The following is a 17,997-nucleotide window of genomic DNA, read 5'->3' as shown; positions in this document are numbered from 1 at the left end:
AGGATTTCTCATCTTTTTCACTTTCTTCTCTTGAGTAACTCTGAGTTACTCTGTCATTTTTATTTTCTTGTCAGACAAATTTAGATTTTCTAAAAAGGCCTAGATTTGTGTACAACACATCCTTTAAAAAAGCATATGAACTATATTAACAAAGTGAATGCGGTGAAGAATATCACTCCTATCCCTGAAGTAGAAACACCCCTGTGTGTCTCTCTCTGACTCTCACACTACTCAGCCGCCTCACTGCTGACCCCACACACTTCAAGCAATGCTATGATTCTAGCCAGGCGTCTTGCAAGTGACCTCAATTCTGACACTCTCTACCCAGAGACAGCATCAGGTTCCACAGGTTAAGGACTCAGTCCCACAACACTGCTCCTTGCCTCACCACTTCAGAGGCCACCAAAAGTCCAGGTTGTCGCCTGTGTTCCTGAACAATTGGCTATAAATTGGTGGTGCCCATGACCATCCCCTCCTTGGGTTTGATTAATCTGCTAGAGTGGCTCACAGAACTCAGAGAAAAGTTTCTTTACCAGACCACCAGGTCATACATAACTCAGGGACTGCTAGATGGAAGACATGCACATGGCAAGGTGTGGGGAAAGTTTGCGGAGCTTCCTTGCCTTCTCAGAGCCAACCACTCTTCCTACACCCCCCATGCCTCCAACTCAAAAATTCTCAAAACTCCTTCATTTTGGTTTTCATGGAGGCTCCACTATGTACACATGATTCAATCATTGATGGGCCACTTGGCCACTAGTAATTGATTCAACTTCCAGCCCTTCTCCCTTCCCTGGAGGTTGAGGGTTGGGACTGAAAGTTTCCCTGGGCACCAGTCAACATCATGAGGCAGATAGAGCTGAAGGGATTGAATTGCGACCAGGAACAACCAGGCTGATGGGCAACTCAGTGTCCCTTAATGGATGGATAACATGGAGAACTTGTTTTTGTTTTTCTGTAAAGGAATGATGCTAAACCCTAGTGACTGGATTTGGCTCCCCCAAACACTTGGATTTTAGTATCTGAAAATTGAAGCTAATTAGAATAATAGAATTCCTACTTATTATAACTTTCATCTGCTGCTATCCATTTAATATGATTATTCCCAGTGTTAATTTCAAGTTCTTAATATGGTTTCATGTCAGAGGTGGCTCACATAGCATCTCATCTCTCCCTTTTACTAATTCTACTGCAGATAAGTATTCCCTGGGCTACTCAGGCAAATCCTTATAATCCTGGGCATGTGGTCCTTAAGTAATTAACCTCTCACTGGAGAAAATACTACTCCTGGTCTTCATCACATTTCTATACTCTACCAAGTCTAGGTTTGGGCAATTTCCAGTTTTCTTGTGTCTGGAGACTTCAGCTGCCTGTAAGACTTCTGATTTTTCTTGTTTTCCTCCCATGTCTGCTGGGGAGGTTCTCACAGTTTTAAGTCTCTCTCTGGCTTGCTCTTGCACTCTCTTTCCCCTCTCACCCTGGGAATCGAAGGTATGTGCTTCCCAGTCTCAGGAACGTTGGCTTTTAGTGAGACCACAGTATGAAATAATAAATGAGATTTGAAACAATGTTTGAAGTGGGTGCGAGCCATGTTGTACGTTTCAAGACTGATATTCTTGCAGAAGCCATTGTGGAAGATGACGAAAGGCAAATGACTCACAGATGAGGGTGAAACAAAACCAATGAAACAAGGAAAATGAACAGACACAGATTTTAGAAATTTTTTTTTTTTTAATTCCTCATTAGGCTTGATACCACCATATTTGGTTACTGGTATGTTTTCACTCCCGTCTTCTGACCTTCTTAAGATAGGAAACAAAGAAGTTACTCCAAGGGACCAATATTTCAATTTCGATGTGAGGCACAGTTAGTTCATGGTAAGAGTCTAGTAGCCATCATACCTTCAGTCAATGCTCAGCTTCTTGGTACAGTGGGTGCTGCTGGGATCTCATTGCCTTACTCATGGCAACGTGACATTCACTTCCATAACACTACATAGTTCCATTTCTAACCTGGCATGTAATGATCGTAAAATAAAATGAGTGAATAGGAGAATGACAATACATAGCCCTGGTAACCCACTAATGCCCAATTTACTAGCCCAGATGTGCATAACTATTGTAAACCAAAATGGTACCCAAGATGACAAAGATATGAACAGAGAATTTCATAATTTTAGGTTGAAAATACCCAACTAAGTGAAAACTCTGAAAAACTGGGTAAAATTCTTTATAAAAACTAAAAGCACAATGAGTTTTGTTTTAAAAAACAGCACTGGGTGTGGTGCATAAGCAATGAATCTTAGAACACTGAAAAAAAATAAAATTAAATTAAAACAAACAAACAACAACAAGAACAACCTAACTTTAGGGAACTAAAGTTTTCATGGAACCAAACTACCACCTCACAGGTACACTTGCTAACTTACAAAGTGAAAAATGCATCTTCCTAGTGAGAAGAGCTGTGTTTGCCATCACATTAACTCAATGATCAAAGTTGATGTCCCCAACAGTGGGGCAACTAGGCTTAATGTACTGCTGATGTCATGCACTATGAAGCAGGCACTCTCACTTATGGAATATTCTTCAAAATGTATAACCTGAATCTCACTGAGACTTCAGATCTAAGGGATAGGCAGAAGATAGAAGAGCAAAAGAATCGAAAGTCCAGAACTGGGGTATTCGATAAGACAACTGACCTTCAAAAAGTCAACATTGGGGGCACCTGGGTGGCTCAGTGGGTTAAGCCTCTGCCTTTAGCTCAGGTCATGATCTTGGGGTCCTGGGATCTAGGGGGGCCCCGCATCCGGCTCTATCCTCAGCAGGGAGCCTGCTTCCTGCCCACCCCTGCCGCCACCTGCCTCTCTGCCTACTTGTGATCTCTGTCTGTCAAATAAATAAAATCTTTAAAAAAAAAAAGTCAACAAAAGTCTGTGAAAAGGTATGTGTGTACTATTCCAGTTAAAAAGACCAAAGACATAATAATTGTTGTATGTCCAATTTAAATATGGACCAGGTATTACATGATCCTAGGGAATTAATATTAATTTATTAAGTCAGATATATTAGAATTTGGTTATGTAAAAAGATGTGTTTGGGGTGTTTAAAATATTCCAACAACAACAGCAGAACATACAAAGCAAAGATGGCGAAATGATTATAACTACTGATTAAAGGTATTGGGTCGTGAGTATGCATTGTACTATTTTTTTCTATTTCTCTGCATATTTGAACATTTTTATGATAGAAAGAAAAAACTTACTTTTATTAGTCTGAAAGTTGGACATTTATACTAGTTTCTGCCCATCTATGTGAACCAGATAAACTTGCCAATTTCACTAAAACAATTAAAGTAAATGAATATATAGATACTAATCATTTTTCAAAAATGTATTGCGTGGAGCACTAGGTGTGGTGCATAAACAATGAATCTTGGAACACTGAAAAAATAAAATTAAATTAAAAAAATAAAAAATAGATGAAAATTCAAAAAAAAAATAATAAAAAAAATTAGTAATACCCGCAGCCCTCACATGAAAAGTCATATACTGGCAACAACAAACAAAAAGACAATTACTTATTTTATTTATTTGCCAGAGAGAAAGATCACAAGTAGACAGAGAGGCAGGCAGAGAGATGGAAGCAGGCTCCCCGCCGAGCAGAGAGCCCGATGCGGGGCTCAATCCCAGGATCCTGAGACCATGACCTGAGCCGAAGGCAGAGGCTTAACCCACTGAGCAACCCAGGCACCCCACAAAAGGCAATAATTTAAACTAAACCACATCACTTTTCCTTTAGTTAACTTTATCTTATGAGGAAAAAAACCAAAAACTTGAAATGGCAACAGTGTCTGGTTTTTATGTAAGTTAAAATCAGTGGAATTGATGATTTGTTGTTCTTGTTAATGAATGACTTATAAGTAGATGGTTTAAAAGTGAAAACAAGCTGAGGGTTTTGGAGGGGAGCGGGGGTGGGGGTTTGGCTGAGCCTGGTGGTGGGTAGTAAGGAGGGCATGTATTGCATGGAGCACTGGGTGTGATGCATAAACGATGAATTTTGGAACACTGAAAAAGAATTAAATTAAATTAAATTTTTAAAAAAGTGAAAACAAGCTTGCTCATCACAAAGCATCCATTGCAATCAACTTTCAGTAAGAGTTAGTTGAAGCATAGAGAGTACCTGTCAGTAAAAAGAGAGCCAGACTTCAGGAAATGCCCATAATTTAGAAATAACTGGAAACTGTGCCCGTTTGCATATTAACTAAATAATTTAGTCCTCATATATATTTTAACCGGCCTACTTTTCTATCTGAATGTATGTACAGAATATGCAAATTAAATAATACATTCATATTTCCCTGCATACATTTGACTTACATTATCCTGATTGCGTAGTCAAATGGCCATTTATAACATTGCTGAAATCCATTCCCTGTAATAATAAGGTGATCAGAGACTGGCATAATGAAAACGGCACAGGATTAGTATTACAACACATACGTAGTAGCACACTTACGGGTGTGTATACTAATACTACAGAAATAACAGTTGGACTCCGGGCAAGTACTTTTGGGCTTTAATTTCCTTATTTAAATATGCAATGGTTAGAATAGATTAAAGGCCCTTAACTTGGGTTGGAAGGATCCATGGATCCCCTGAAATTAAAATATTTATGTATAGAAGCATTTTTGTGAGGAGACATAGGATGGGATAGATTGGGTATATGAATTGCAGTACCTCTCGCCTAAAGGTATTTCCTATTTCCCTGACCATTGATCTGAAGTGGCCTTGTGACTTGCTCTGACCCATTAGAATGAGACAAAAGTGATGTTATATGGCTTCCAGCCTTGATCTTGCAGCTTCTGCTGTGTTGGGGGAGGGGGGTTTCTCAGAATGCTGCCCTCACTATGTAAATTAGCATCCCGCTTCCTAGGGAGACACGTGGCTCAGCTGACAGCCAGCAACAGCCAACAAACATGTGACTAAGGCCATCCTGGGCCATCTAGCCCAAGTTAAGCTATACATGACTGAAGCCACCTGAGTGATCCCAGACAAAACCAGCAGGAGAACCACCCAGAGGGATACATGAAAACAGCTGAATTGTGAATGAGTTAATAGTAGTTATTTGGAGCCACTAAGTTTTGGAATAGTTTGTTATACTATAATACCCAACTATTTCAAAAGTGTATTTAACTATTATCTAACTCTGAAGGGTTGCAAACTTCTGAATTCAAATTATTTAAAATTTTACCATGCCTTGTGTCTAGTCTTTTCAGGAACTATGTCATAGGTAGGATTTTTTAAAATTTAAATTCAATTAGCCAACATATAGTACATCATTAGTTTTTGAGGTAGTGTTCAACGATTCATTAGTTGCATATAACGCCCAGTGCTCATCGCATCATGTGCCCTCCTTAATGCCCGTCACCCAGCTGCCCCACCCCTCCACCCATGTCTCCTTCTGCAATCCTCAGTTTATTTCCCAGAGTCAAGAGTCTGTCATGGTTTGTCTCCCTCTCTGATTTCTTCCCATTCAGTTTTATGGGTAGGATTTAACTTGGCAAGTCTTACATTCAAGCTGCATGTAAAAGTAAATTCTAGAATTTTTGAACTAAAGAATCAACAGGACTTTGCATCTATAATCCAAATAATTTTTCTATTTTCCTCTTGAAAAAATGAGTGGTTCAGTGGTTTAAGCCTCTGCCTTCGGCTCCGAAAATGATCCCAGGGTACTGGGATGAAGCCCCACATGGGGCTCCTTGCTCCATGGGGAGCCTGCTTCTCCCCCTCCCGTTCCCCCTGCTTATGCACGCGCTCTCTTTCTCTCTCTTTCTCTCTGTCAAATAAATAAATAAAACCTTTTTTAAAAATGTGGGACAGCGTTCAGGTACTTCTTTCACTTTCCATATGTTTTTTCCTTTTCTTTTTTTTCATTCCCCATATTTTTTAAAGATGAAAACCTTTTCATTTGAAAATTCTGATAACATTCTGGTCTGTTATTTCCAGTGTTTGAATTTATTTAGGACAGCTAGCATTTGCTCCTAAGTGATCTTATTTCTGAATTCCTGCTTCCCAAACTTCGTCCTGCCCTTCCTCATCTAAAGAGTAAAATGGAGTCTGAGGGTGTAGCCACCTTGTCTTTTCACCGTTGACATAACCTCCGCCTAACACCATCACAGCCCTGTATGGATTCTACACTTGCTTGCTTTTTTTCAAACAGCCCTCTTCATCATCTAGAATGTTATCCTCCTTCTGGATTTAATCTTTCTGACTTTTTCACATATTCCTGACAGAGTTTTTGCATCCATGCTTGTTTTTCTAGCTCATCTTTCACATTTTACATATACCATTTAAAAATATATCTGCTCTCAGCAGACGGCTTCCTGCATGAAGACACTAAATCTTTTTGGCTACCTCCTTCCTTTTTCTCTTCTTCCCCCCACCCCCCCGCCCCCTGTCTAGGACCGTTTACAATAGCAGCATCCAAATTTTATTTTGAGGACTCTCCCCTGCTTCTTTTTGGAATCTCAGATGGGGCAGTCAAAGTCAAGCTTTTATAATTTCCTGAGATATTTTAAAACTGCAACTAACCAAGTGTGTGTCTGGCAGTGACCACATCCCTCTGGAATTTTCTGATGGCCAGGTGGCTCTCTTCCAGGATTCCTGTCACTTCTGATTTTCCATGCAAGGCCTCCGAGTTGGCCAGAATTAGAAGCAGGGTGTTAATCCTCTTCATCACTTCCTCTCCCTTCTGAAAGATGAAATTATCATGTGGGTTATGATTCTCAACCTGGCTGCAAATTCAAATCACTTGGAGGCACTTAAAAAAGAAGTCTGGGGGCCTACCTTGAGAGATTCTGCTTTAATTAGAAGGGTGGGGCCTGCTTATCTATCCATCTATCTATCTACCTATTTTTTTTAAATTCTGGGATTATTCTAATGTGCAGCAAGGACTGAGAACCCTAAGTGAGGCAAATTGTGGATTTATCAGATGTTCTGAGTTTAGAAATTGAGACATCTGGCAAATGCCTGGAGAGTGGAAGCTCCCATCATTAAGATTCTGGATGCTTTTCTTCTCTAGTCCATTAAATTTTAACACAGGCAATCTAGTTCTAGCGTGTCTAAACAGGATAATGACAACCAGAACCATGATATTACTTTCTAATTGTTGATATTAATCTCAACACAGCTCTAACATCTTTAAACAAGATGAAGTTCCACAGCAAAAGGTCCTTTGAAAAGTTCAGAAGACAGTTTGGGCCATTAGCTTTTCTGAAATCGCAAATGAAGATGAACTAACTACGTTGCCCTTGATGGTTTCCCTAATTAATTAAGGGAGTCACTTGACAAAGAAAGTATACTTAAAATGACAAAATGAAACACAATTTCTTTTCTCCTTTGGTCAGTTTTCAAGATGCCAATTCTCGGTTAGTCAAAAGACAATTGAGATGTCAAATACATTAGGTTTTTGAAAAATCTCCCCTTACCACACATCACACACAGTGCGCATTTGGGCTTTTTCACATTTTCAATTCTAATTGTTAATTAGGATCCCCGAGTGTGCAAGTGCAATTTTCCATGAAGCGGACTATTCTTTCACCATGGAAATAGCTTTGTTTCTCGTTAATGGCAGAGCTGATTTTAGTGTCATTCTCAGAGGTAGGCTAAATGTCAGCCAAACTGGGACTTTAAGAGTGAGCAACAAATCAGCCCCGAGGCTGCGTGACTTGAGCGAGCATCTCCTCAGAGGTCCTACCGATGGCACAGCTGCATCCTGGCAATGACCGCACACGTGGGGAGTGGACAAGCCTGATTGTGCAACTTGGTAGACTGTGCCTGGCACTCTGGACATGCGCGGGAATTCAGCGTTCCCGGAATTAGAGGTGACCATGGGAGAACATGAGGATGCGATTTTCCTTAATGCTTGCTCAAGAAATAAAAGCCATAGGGTGTCCTAAAACTCTAGCTCTAATCTGTTCTGAGTTAGCTGTGTAGAAACGGCTATCTGGGGACAGTGAAGGTCCAGAGGTATGTTCTATAGCAATCTAAAGACAGATAGACAACAGAAAGGATAAGCCACATTCTCATGCTGAAACACCGCAACTGCTTTCAATTAAGCAGGCCCCTTTGAAATCACATGCATTTCGTCAATAATTCAGTTTTGCAAATGTTTGGCAATATAGTTTCATCTGACAAATTCTCAATAACGTATTTTTCCACTTTCTAAAGAAAGGCACATGTAGAAAAGATGTCGAGTAACGTTAACGAGCGCGTTTCGGGACCGTGGACGCTAAGAAAACTAGTGTTCGTTCCCTCTCCAATTCTAACTCATGACATCTCTAGCCAGGATTATAGAAATCTAAAAACAATTCATGAGAAGATGGTGGAATGAAACAGAATGCCTGCCAAAAGGAGACAGAGCTAACAGCGGAGTGAACGCAACTGACGCAGGATATCCTGAAATTGGTGGGTTTAACTCCAAGAGTTACTTTCAAGTCTCTTCCATTTTACTGAGATAGATGACACCTAACACGCACACACACATATTTCATCACCCATGCTCCAATATCGACGCTGGAAACAATGTATACCCCACAAATTGCATATTCATGCACCAGTGTTTACAGAAGTTTAGAAAACAATCCAGTTACATTTCTGCTCCTACCAAAATTGTGCAATCTCTCTAAACAACTCTGTTGACTTTCCTGGAGGAAAGAGAAGAGTCCCACTGCTTCAAATTAAGGTTCACATATTAGCAGAGGAATTACTGGTTATGACTGATGGAAAACAGATTGGGTATTCTTTCAATTAGAAGTAAGTACATTCATTTTACAAATGGTTTGCCTCAGGAAAGCAGACACGTTCAGACCTCAGGTGTACATCGTCGTTTACTCCTTCCACTCCTTCCATAGAAATGCAGTAAAAACCACACCTAGTACTTCGAATGTTTTGGTTTTGCAAGCAACACTATCTCCGGATTTCATCCTAAACTAATTGGCTGCTTTGGTACAGTTCAACGAGAACTGCACAAAGGACCAGGATCAAAAGAAGACAGTCTACCTCTTCATTTGAACGGAGTCAGTGTGAATTAATTTAAGATGTCAGACTTGATTTCTTTAAAACAGGCTTGAAAAACAATACTGTTTGGTTAAGAAAGAGGTTAATGAGGAAAATGTAATCCCCACTTGAATGTCATTGGAATGCAAAGCCACATTTATTTGCATGTGTGGTATCTGTAAAAGGTCCAAGGAATTTTGTTTTTGGTGTTTTGAATTGTTTATAATGTATTCTTTTTTTATTCCATCTACTAACAATTCCCAGAAATGATGGAAATCAAAAGTTGGAAAAATATAAATGCATTTGGCTTCTAAGAAAATTACCAGTTGCAACAGCAGCTCCAGCCACAGTTCATAAAGCAGGTGATTATGGGGACAATAAAGAAAAATGTTATTAAATCAGTTAAAAAAAGAAAATCCTCGAATCTTGCCAATTCTGTGATAGCGCCTTAAAGTCTGACACTCCAAAACAGTCCATGCCAAAATTTGCAACAAAATTTCACTAATAGTGATGCCCATTTGCAAGGATATAGTTTAGACATTTCAGGCTGCAGGGCACAAAACACACCGGCTAATTTCTTTGACCTTGTTGTGTTTTATTACAGCATTTACCAAAGTGTCAAATAAAACAAATCTATTATTTTAAAATCAACATTGGAAAGGTCACTGAATTTTCAATAGACCAGTTTTTCATCACACTTTCAGATGATTTTCTTGCAATTTCAGGGTCGGGATCTGCTTCATTAAGAACACTGTATTTCAAAACAAGTCGTTTTCCCTCAGGCCCAGCAGCCAGAGCAGAGCACTGTGCTGGGAGCCACAGGCCATCAATTAACAATGAGCCAGGCCCTTGGAGCAAGGGATGTCTTGACAGAAAGTCGGCCTTACTAACCTTCAAGCCTTGGTTCTCATTTACCATGGAGTTGCTTTCCTATCGCAGCTATGTGCTAATAAATCACCTCTATTTAATGTAACCGTTAGGATTACCATTATCTGAACTTCTTTCAATGCCTTGATCTGTCACTTGGATGTCCCCCCCACCCCGGCTTTCAAATATGCAAGAATAAAAATGAGATAAAAATTAACATCTTTATGGCTCTCCTGGTATTTCTATTTCTGGCAAATTCTTTTAGATACGTGGAGTGATAAAATTCTACAGTAACAAAATCCCTTCAGAAACCTCTAGTTCCCTTGCCTAAAGTTTTCCTTTGGAGCATCCCCTCCAGTCCCTGTGAGGGAGGAAGGGCGATTTGATTGGTGCCCTGGCCTTTGGGACCAAACTCTGGCCAGGACAAGATGTGTGATCTATTAGGCTTCTAGAATGTCTTCAATTTACTTCACAGAAGTAAATTAACAAGTCCAGAATTCATATAAAAACACAAGTTTTAGCAACATGTCCACTCTGGATTCTGACAGCCCTGCTCCACTTTCTTTGCTCAGGGGCCTCAGGCTGAAATCACCTGTATGTATCAGCGTCATTGCTGACATGCGGACCAAAGACAGTCATTTCCACTCAGACATCATTGGTCATGGCCAATCTCACGTGACCACCGCTGCAAGCCAGAGTGGGGATGTGCGTGCCTCCTGCAGGGGGCAGTACCATGCGTTTGTGAACAAGGACACAGTGACCAGAGCAATCAGTTCCTTCTGGACAAAAATTAATTAAGTGACATATGTTTGGTGTCATCCCTGCTCCGGAAGAATTGATGAGTCAATGAATCAGCTCCTGCAGGTGCAAGGCCCTAAGCTAGGGTTTAGGCAACAAGGTAGGCAGAGGGGACAGCCCTACTCCCTGGGCTGTAGCAGAAATTTGCAACATCCACTCAAGTCCTAGATCACACTGAGTGAAGCTGACTTGCCAAAGTAACTCATCATTCATTCTCAGGCTGGAAATAGAAAAGTCACTATCTTCCGTTAAACCGGTGATAACCTCATCATGGAGTGAGCGCCCAGATATGAGCCCATAGCACAGGACAGTGAAAATCAAATATCAAAATGGGCAGAGCAAATAGTCATTGAGCCTTAGTAAAAATGTTTGCCTGGATGCTCCAAAAATTGCTGTTTTTCCTGCTTTGCTGTGAAAATCAGAAGGGGGTGCCAGCAGAAGTGAGGCTTTCCTGCGAGAGGCAGAACAAGATGACAGTGATTCAGCATGCTCATCTCTTAGCCCTCCCGATTTCTGGATGGCAGGCAGGCTCGCTGGGATCTGGCTCGGCGCACCCAAGTTGCCACCAGCTGAGGACAGTCATCTCACCACCTGCAGGGTCTCTACTACCCTCTCTGCCCACACTAATCCCGACCTCGGGTACAAAGCTCCCAAACAACCTCATTCCCTGGATCAGTCAGGGTTTAATACAGGAAACAGCAGACAATCTAGATCTTCCGAGCTCAGAGGGATTTAATGCAAGTTATCGAGTGGAAGGGTTGGAGGAATAGAGTCGGGGGAAGCCGTCAGAGCCCCCATAACCACAAGGCTGGTGACTAGACAGTGGACCATGGAATGCAGCCACTGACCACACTCATGCCTTCCAGAGTCTTCTTGTGCACCCACAAGCTAAAGGAAGAGAGCGTGCTTGTCTTTTTGGCCTTTTAATCCTATGTGATTGCATTTCATTTTCATAACCTTGAATTCTAGCTGCAAAGGTGACTAGAAATTGGATTTTACACTCCTAGGCCCCGTATTACAAGGAGGTAGAGAAACTTCGGAGAGGCAATTGCGTAGGCAGTAACTAGCAGTCCTACAGGGACTCTACACTGAATCACTTTACTTCGTGGTCTGTCCAAGAATAAGGTTCCTTGAACCCGTACTCTCCTGAGTCCTCCTCAAGGTGTAGCATCCCCAAACTAACTACTGAGAGTTGGCATTGTTGCTGGCATCAGCCTCCTCTGGATCGGATCCCCTGGCAGCCTTGGGTGTTGGGGGATTGGCTTGTGGTACGGTGTGGGGTTCATGGAATTAAGATGCCATTAGGGTCCAAAACTCAGGAGTGTTTTCATCTTGCCCTGCTGGTCACCTTTCTACTCCACACCCTTCTCAGAATTTCATGGAGCAGTGGTTCTCAGGGTCTGGTCCTGGGGCAGCAGCAGCATCACTTGTGAACTTGCTAGAAAGGCAAATTCTCAAGCCCCACCCTAGACCTGGTAAAGAAAACTAGGTGTGGCACCCAGCCATGGGTGGTTTAACAAGCCTCCCAGGTGACTCCGATGCATGCTAAGGTTTGAGAACAACTGCTAAGGTACATTCAGACATTTCTGAAACAACAACAATTGGAAAACAATGGCTGCTTGATTACTAGAGGCAAAAATGGCATATGTCTCAGCACAGAGCTCTAGTCAAGCTGCATGGAGCCTGTGGTAGATCCATCTACTCTGAAGTCCAAACCAACATCTCCTTTCCCTCTGGCTGACCATGGATGATGGAACCAAAAGCCATGATAAGCAGGTTTCCAGGTGAATAGAGAATAGGAAGGCCACACCCAAGCTGGATCTTGGCTCAGCTAACTAGCCCTGGTATTTGGAGTGAGAAAGGGATGTCAACCCTTAAAGGTCATCCCTTAGGGCAGGCTGAACCTAGTAGGTCCACTTACCAGGAGCTAGGAGAAAGAGCCAAAGAGAGCCATTGCCTTTAAACACAACATGACCTGGCTTCTAGTCAATATGGTTCAATCTGCGCCCTAAACCAGGGACAGTAAGTAGTACCTGCTCCTCTTCAACACTGAGACTGGGAAGAAATCGAAGGACACTTACCCCTCCCCACCAAGATTAATCATTGAGCTCCTAACTCGATTCTCATGGTTCAAGATTATTCTACCTGCTCCTGTTAAGATAATGTGTCCCCTTACCTAAGTATGTGACTCCAGTCACCCCTCCGGTAGGAGAGATGGACCATCCTCCCACACCCGGTTAGAATAAGGAGGCTAATGCTTTGTTTGGTCTTTGCTCCAGGGTTCCTGTAATAATCTTCCTTTCTGAGGCCGGGGCCCCCTGTCTTTCTTTCTTGCTGGTCTTTTCCCTGGGGCCCTAAGCCTGAGATCTCTTTTATCCAGTGTAACCTTCAAAATCAGAAAAGAACCCACCATGATGAGATTTTAAAACTGAATACCCATGGGGTGGGGGGTTTGCGGCGAGGTGATGGCTCAGTCAAGTACAGCGTGTGACTCTTGATTGCCCAGTTGTGAGTTCAGCTCCACATTGGGTTTAGAGATTATTTTAAAAATAAAATAAAATAAATTTTTAATTAAAAACCACAGCTTTCAAACTCCTTTTCTTTTCTTTTCTTTTTTTTTTTAAATTTTATTTATTTATTTGACAAGGAGAGAGAGAGAGAGTACAAGTAGGCAGAGAGGCAGGCAAAGAGAGAGGGGGAAGTAGGCCCTCCCTCCGCCTCCACGCTGAACAGAAAGCCTGATGAGGGGCTGGATCCCAGGATCCTGAGATCATGAACTCAGCCAAAGGCTAAGGCTTAACTCACTGAGTCACCCAGGTGCCCTTCAGACTCCTTTTCAAATGTAAACCATGATAAGAAAGACGTTTTACCCTATGATCCAGTACAGATGCATACAAAAATGGGGAGGGGAAAAAAAAAAAAAAGACTTGTGAAAGAGCATTTATTCTTACATCCTTCTGATATTTTTCATTATTTTCTATTTCATTAAAAAAAAAAAAATACTGCTCCAATCCCAGAGGGTCGATTTCATGGGTTACTAATGGTTGGCAACCTGCAGTTTAAGAAACACTACCACGGAGCAATAAACACACCACCAGCACCATATAAAAAGCAGCATTAATAGCACACTGTCATCATTACTGATGTTGCTGAGTGCTCTATGTGTTTGTATGGATGTTACTGTCACTTCAATTAAAATCTTAAAATTGCTATAGGCCATAATACCAACTCTACTCTCAGTGCTCCAGGGAATTAAACAACAACAACAACAACAAAACCCCTTACTTTTACTGAATTCATCTTCAAATTCAATGATGATTTGCAACAGCAGCACATGCTATGGCTAAATTTTCAGTTACCAGATTAATAGTTATTTTGTAAGTTTAAACAAACATCTTTTATTCAGTGACGTTTGGTTTAGATCAAGTAAATCGATATGCTCATATAATGGAGTTTCTCCCTTCTTCCTGTTAAATAACAGTAGTTCAAAGGCTGGAAACATTTCAAGGATAAAAAATGGGGTTTGAAAATTGAAACGTGTGCCTTCCATAATAGATTCAGACCCTCAGCTGTCACAGGAGGGAACCTCGAAGCCCTCTGTTCACAGCTGGGAGGATTTCTACCTTCTTTCTTTCTTTCTTTCTTTCTTTCTTTCTTTCTTTCTTTCTTTCTTTCTTCTTCTTCTTTTTTTTTTAATAAACACGCACCTACTCTGTTATAGGAGTAGGTAGGCCATCACACACGACCCCCCGAGACCTGCTCCTGCACCCACGGCTCTGCGCACACCCAGGCGCGAGAGCCCTCCCGGCCCCACGCGTCATCTGCCGCACAGACAGATACAGGATGCTGGCAGATTGGAACCGGCCTTAACCTCTCCTCGCTCTCCTTCCCCAAATCAAAACCCACCGTAAACACCGTGAGGAGCCAGGAAACCTCTTGGCTTTAATTATTTCCGTTCCCCAAGCTCCATGTGGCACACAGGACACCTCGTTTCCCTTTGGGCTTGCCGTCATCCTGCGAGGCGCACGGAGAAGAGAAAAGCACATGTTCCTTTCTGCAGAGCGGAGGGCGCAGAGCGAAAGCGCCCGTCTGGGGCCGGGCTCTTCCTCCATCTCTCCTCCCCACTCGGCGCGGGCCGGAGGATCCGCCGGCTCTCGCAGGGGTTGAGAGTTGGCGCCATCTGGCTTTTTAAAGAAGAATGGAATCGGCAGGCGGCGGAGGTCGAAGAAGACCCGCCGCGCTCCTCTGCACCGCGGGCCCGGGCCGTGTTTAGCAAGCCCTGGGGCGCTCTGCACTTCAAAGCCCCCGGGGCAGCCGGGCAGCTGGCAACTGCGCGCTGCGGAAGGAGAGGCAATTACCCTGCCGGGAACTGATGGGAGAATCGCGGATTCCACACTTAAGGCCGGTCCAATGTACAGAAATATCTGTGGCAACTCAAAGCATTAGACATAAGCACGGCTCAGTTTACACCTTGGTCAGCTCTGGCTCGTTTGCAGCAATCACTTATTCTGTGCAAACTTCCTATGCCGACCCGGGGAAAAATAAAGAAGACAGGAGAAAGGGCATCTGAGGGTTCTGATCTCCACCCGGTTGCGACACTGGGAAGAGGGCAGGTTGTTAAAGGAATCTTCCGTGTCTCCGTTTGTTCACATGCAAGACGAGGAAATCAACGCCATCCATCACTGCTCCAAGTGACCCATGTAAAAATAAAATGAAAAGCTGGCGGGAAAGTGTTTCAATGTTACCGTTGGAGTAGGAAGGTACAATAATAGCCGTAGTAAAAATAGTAATGGGCTGTAATTACCCGTTCAGTGCTCTATAAATTTGCACTGTTTGTGTATGTGTGTTTGGATATAATGATTCCACAGAATGACTGCTAATTGGAGGACACTGCTACAAACTGCTTTATCCAGAACCTGGACTAGTTATCACAAGTATTTATCCACCTATTGAGCAAGTCTTTTAAAGGGTAGAATCTAGAGAAAGGTATGTTTGGAAATTGTTTGTAAAGGTTCTGCAAAACTGTATGTTTTTCCATGTAACCATGCAGGTAAACAAACACAGACATATGGATGCATACAATAGGTGCACATTAAGTGCACGAATGAAAACATATACATGCATCGGAAATGTGGGTCTGTACTTATAACAACGACTGAGGTACAGCACTACACAGTTTACAGAAGACTTGCATTCACTTTTCATTTAATCCTCACGATATTAGGGGATATTCTTAGTCCCCATCTGAGGCTGAGGCTCAGAAAAATAACTTGCCCCAATTTTGATGATATGAAGCTACAGAACCAGTGATTTATTTTAATTCTGGGTCATTCTCATATTCAGCAAACATGTGATAAACACCTACTGTGGGCCAGGCATGAAAGCCTTGTGGCCACAAAGATTAAAGATTTATTCCACTGCCCTCAAGGAATTCACACCTAGTGGAGAAGAGAAAGCAATTATAATCCTATAAAACTCTGCAAGACTCAGGAGAAAAACTCTGTAATCAGCCTGAGGCTTGGTGAAGGCTTCAAAGAAGAGAACACACAGGGTGAATCTTGAAGGGCAAGCAGCAGGAGTCTGATGAAGGAGGGAGCTGGGTACCAGGCAAAACACAACATGTGCAAAGCATGAAGGCAAAACAAAACAAAACAAAAAAAAAACAAAACAAAAAAACCCACAAAGAAACTCAGTGTAGTTCAATAGACCCAGGGCTTCGCAGGTGTGAAGGGAAAGTGGTGAGAAAGGAGGCTATAACGAGCATTATACACTCAGCATTTGGGTTTTCCTGCTGTCTATGGGGAATGCATAAAAGATTTAAAGTAGAGCAATGACATGACCAAATTGCATTGCATAAAGATCACTCCCGCTGCTGTGAGGACAGACTGGAGAGTATAATGTAGGGGAAATGATGGAATGATAACAGGCAAAACTTGCTGTTTGTCATTACTAGGCAGGAGGTCCTGTGTGGATTTGAGCTATTCAGGAGCACCTGGTGACAGTTCCCAGGTCGCTGGCCTGAGCTTCTGACTGGTAGTGGTGTGGTCACGGAGACTAGGAGAACAGACTCTGAGTGCGCAGCAGGAACTAGAAATCCAATCTGTTTTGAGCATAGTGGGTCTTACAAATCGAAGTCCATCTACATGTAAATGACCTCCAGTACAGGCTTGGATATTCAGGTCTAGCAAGCCCAGAGAAGGTCTGAATTGTAGACAAATATGTCCTTACCACCAAATGAAATCATAGAATGGTTAATAATAATTGCTAAAATGCACTGATACTTGCTATATATCTGGCACCAGGGAAAGCACTTTTAGTAGATTTTCTCATTTAATCTCCATCATGACCTCAGGAAGTCAGTATTATGATTATTGCTCAGGGAGAGGTTTTCATATAAGCAAAGGCCCAAAGCAGGATCCTGAGGATGATGTTAAGAGGATCTCTTCCTATAATACTGCACAGCTATAGCCACAAAGAACAATTTACATTACCAGCCAGATTTATTAATTAAATATTTTATTCATTTATTTTTTTATTTTTCATAGAGAGGGCACAAGCAGGGAGTGCAGCAGGCAGAAGGAGAAGCCGAGCAAGGAGTCCAATGTGAGACTCAATCCCAGAACCCTGGAATCACACCCCCAGCTGAAGGCAGAGGCTTAACCATCTGAGCTACCCAGGTGTCCCTATCAGCCAGGTTTAAACACAAGAGGCAACATGCCAACTTCCAGTTGGCTGAATTTTCAGCTCTATCCTTTCTCTGCATGCCTAGGACAACATCCTAGAGTGACTGTCTGGGCTGGGCAGACCAATTCCACACGCCCAAGTCCCTGCTCAGGGAGATTCCCTCAAACCTGGTGCTATGTGGGGTTCTTTTAGCCCCCAAGGCATCAAGGTCCTAAGCAGGAAGGTGATAGAGAAAAAGTCAGTTTCAGTGCAGAGAAGCTTCCTGTCTCACTCCATACCCAGGGAAAACACATCACAACTGCTCCTTGAAACACGCTGGATTCCAACCAGGCAGCATCAGGCTAGTCAAGGTCAACCAGGGCCAGGCGGACAGGAGGGAGAAAGTGCCCTAGACTTGATTTTTCAATGTGGCAGACAGTCCCCAAGTCATTTTATCATCAAGAAGGTGCTCTCCCCAAACAAGCAAGAACACTTTCATTGTCTTATTCTTAATGTTGGATAATTTGTTAGCTCCTCCTGCAACTCACCCCAGACATTGATAATTTGGGAGTTTGTTCTGTGAGGGGAAAGGATCAGTTGAATATAAATATAAA

At 42.3% G+C, this 17,997-nt stretch overlaps 1 long non-coding RNA gene across 2 annotated transcripts; it reads right to left on the bottom strand.

Moving 5' to 3' along the window:
• Positions 1 to 1,756: 1,756 nt before the first annotated feature.
• On the bottom strand, positions 1,757 to 14,779 carry LOC116866654. 2 transcript variants are annotated; one of them, XR_004382445.1, is made up of 3 exons: positions 14,627 to 14,779; positions 6,590 to 6,749; positions 1,757 to 1,799 (listed from the first exon to the last, which is right to left on the bottom strand). It is a non-coding gene; the product is annotated as an uncharacterized LOC116866654 (long non-coding RNA). The 2 variants fall into 2 exon arrangements; XR_004382444.1 differs by lacking the exon at positions 14,627 to 14,779 and adding an exon at positions 7,486 to 7,759.
• Between the last annotated feature and the right edge of the window lie 3,218 nt (positions 14,780 to 17,997).

This window comes from Lontra canadensis, unplaced genomic scaffold, assembly GCF_010015895.1.
Source record: "Lontra canadensis isolate GAN:19392208 unplaced genomic scaffold, GSC_riverotter_1.0 scaffold10, whole genome shotgun sequence".
Taxonomy (NCBI): Eukaryota; Metazoa; Chordata; class Mammalia; order Carnivora; family Mustelidae; genus Lontra; species Lontra canadensis.
The sequence above is the reverse complement of the archived record's forward strand: the minus strand, read 5'-3'. Positions and strand labels throughout refer to the sequence as shown.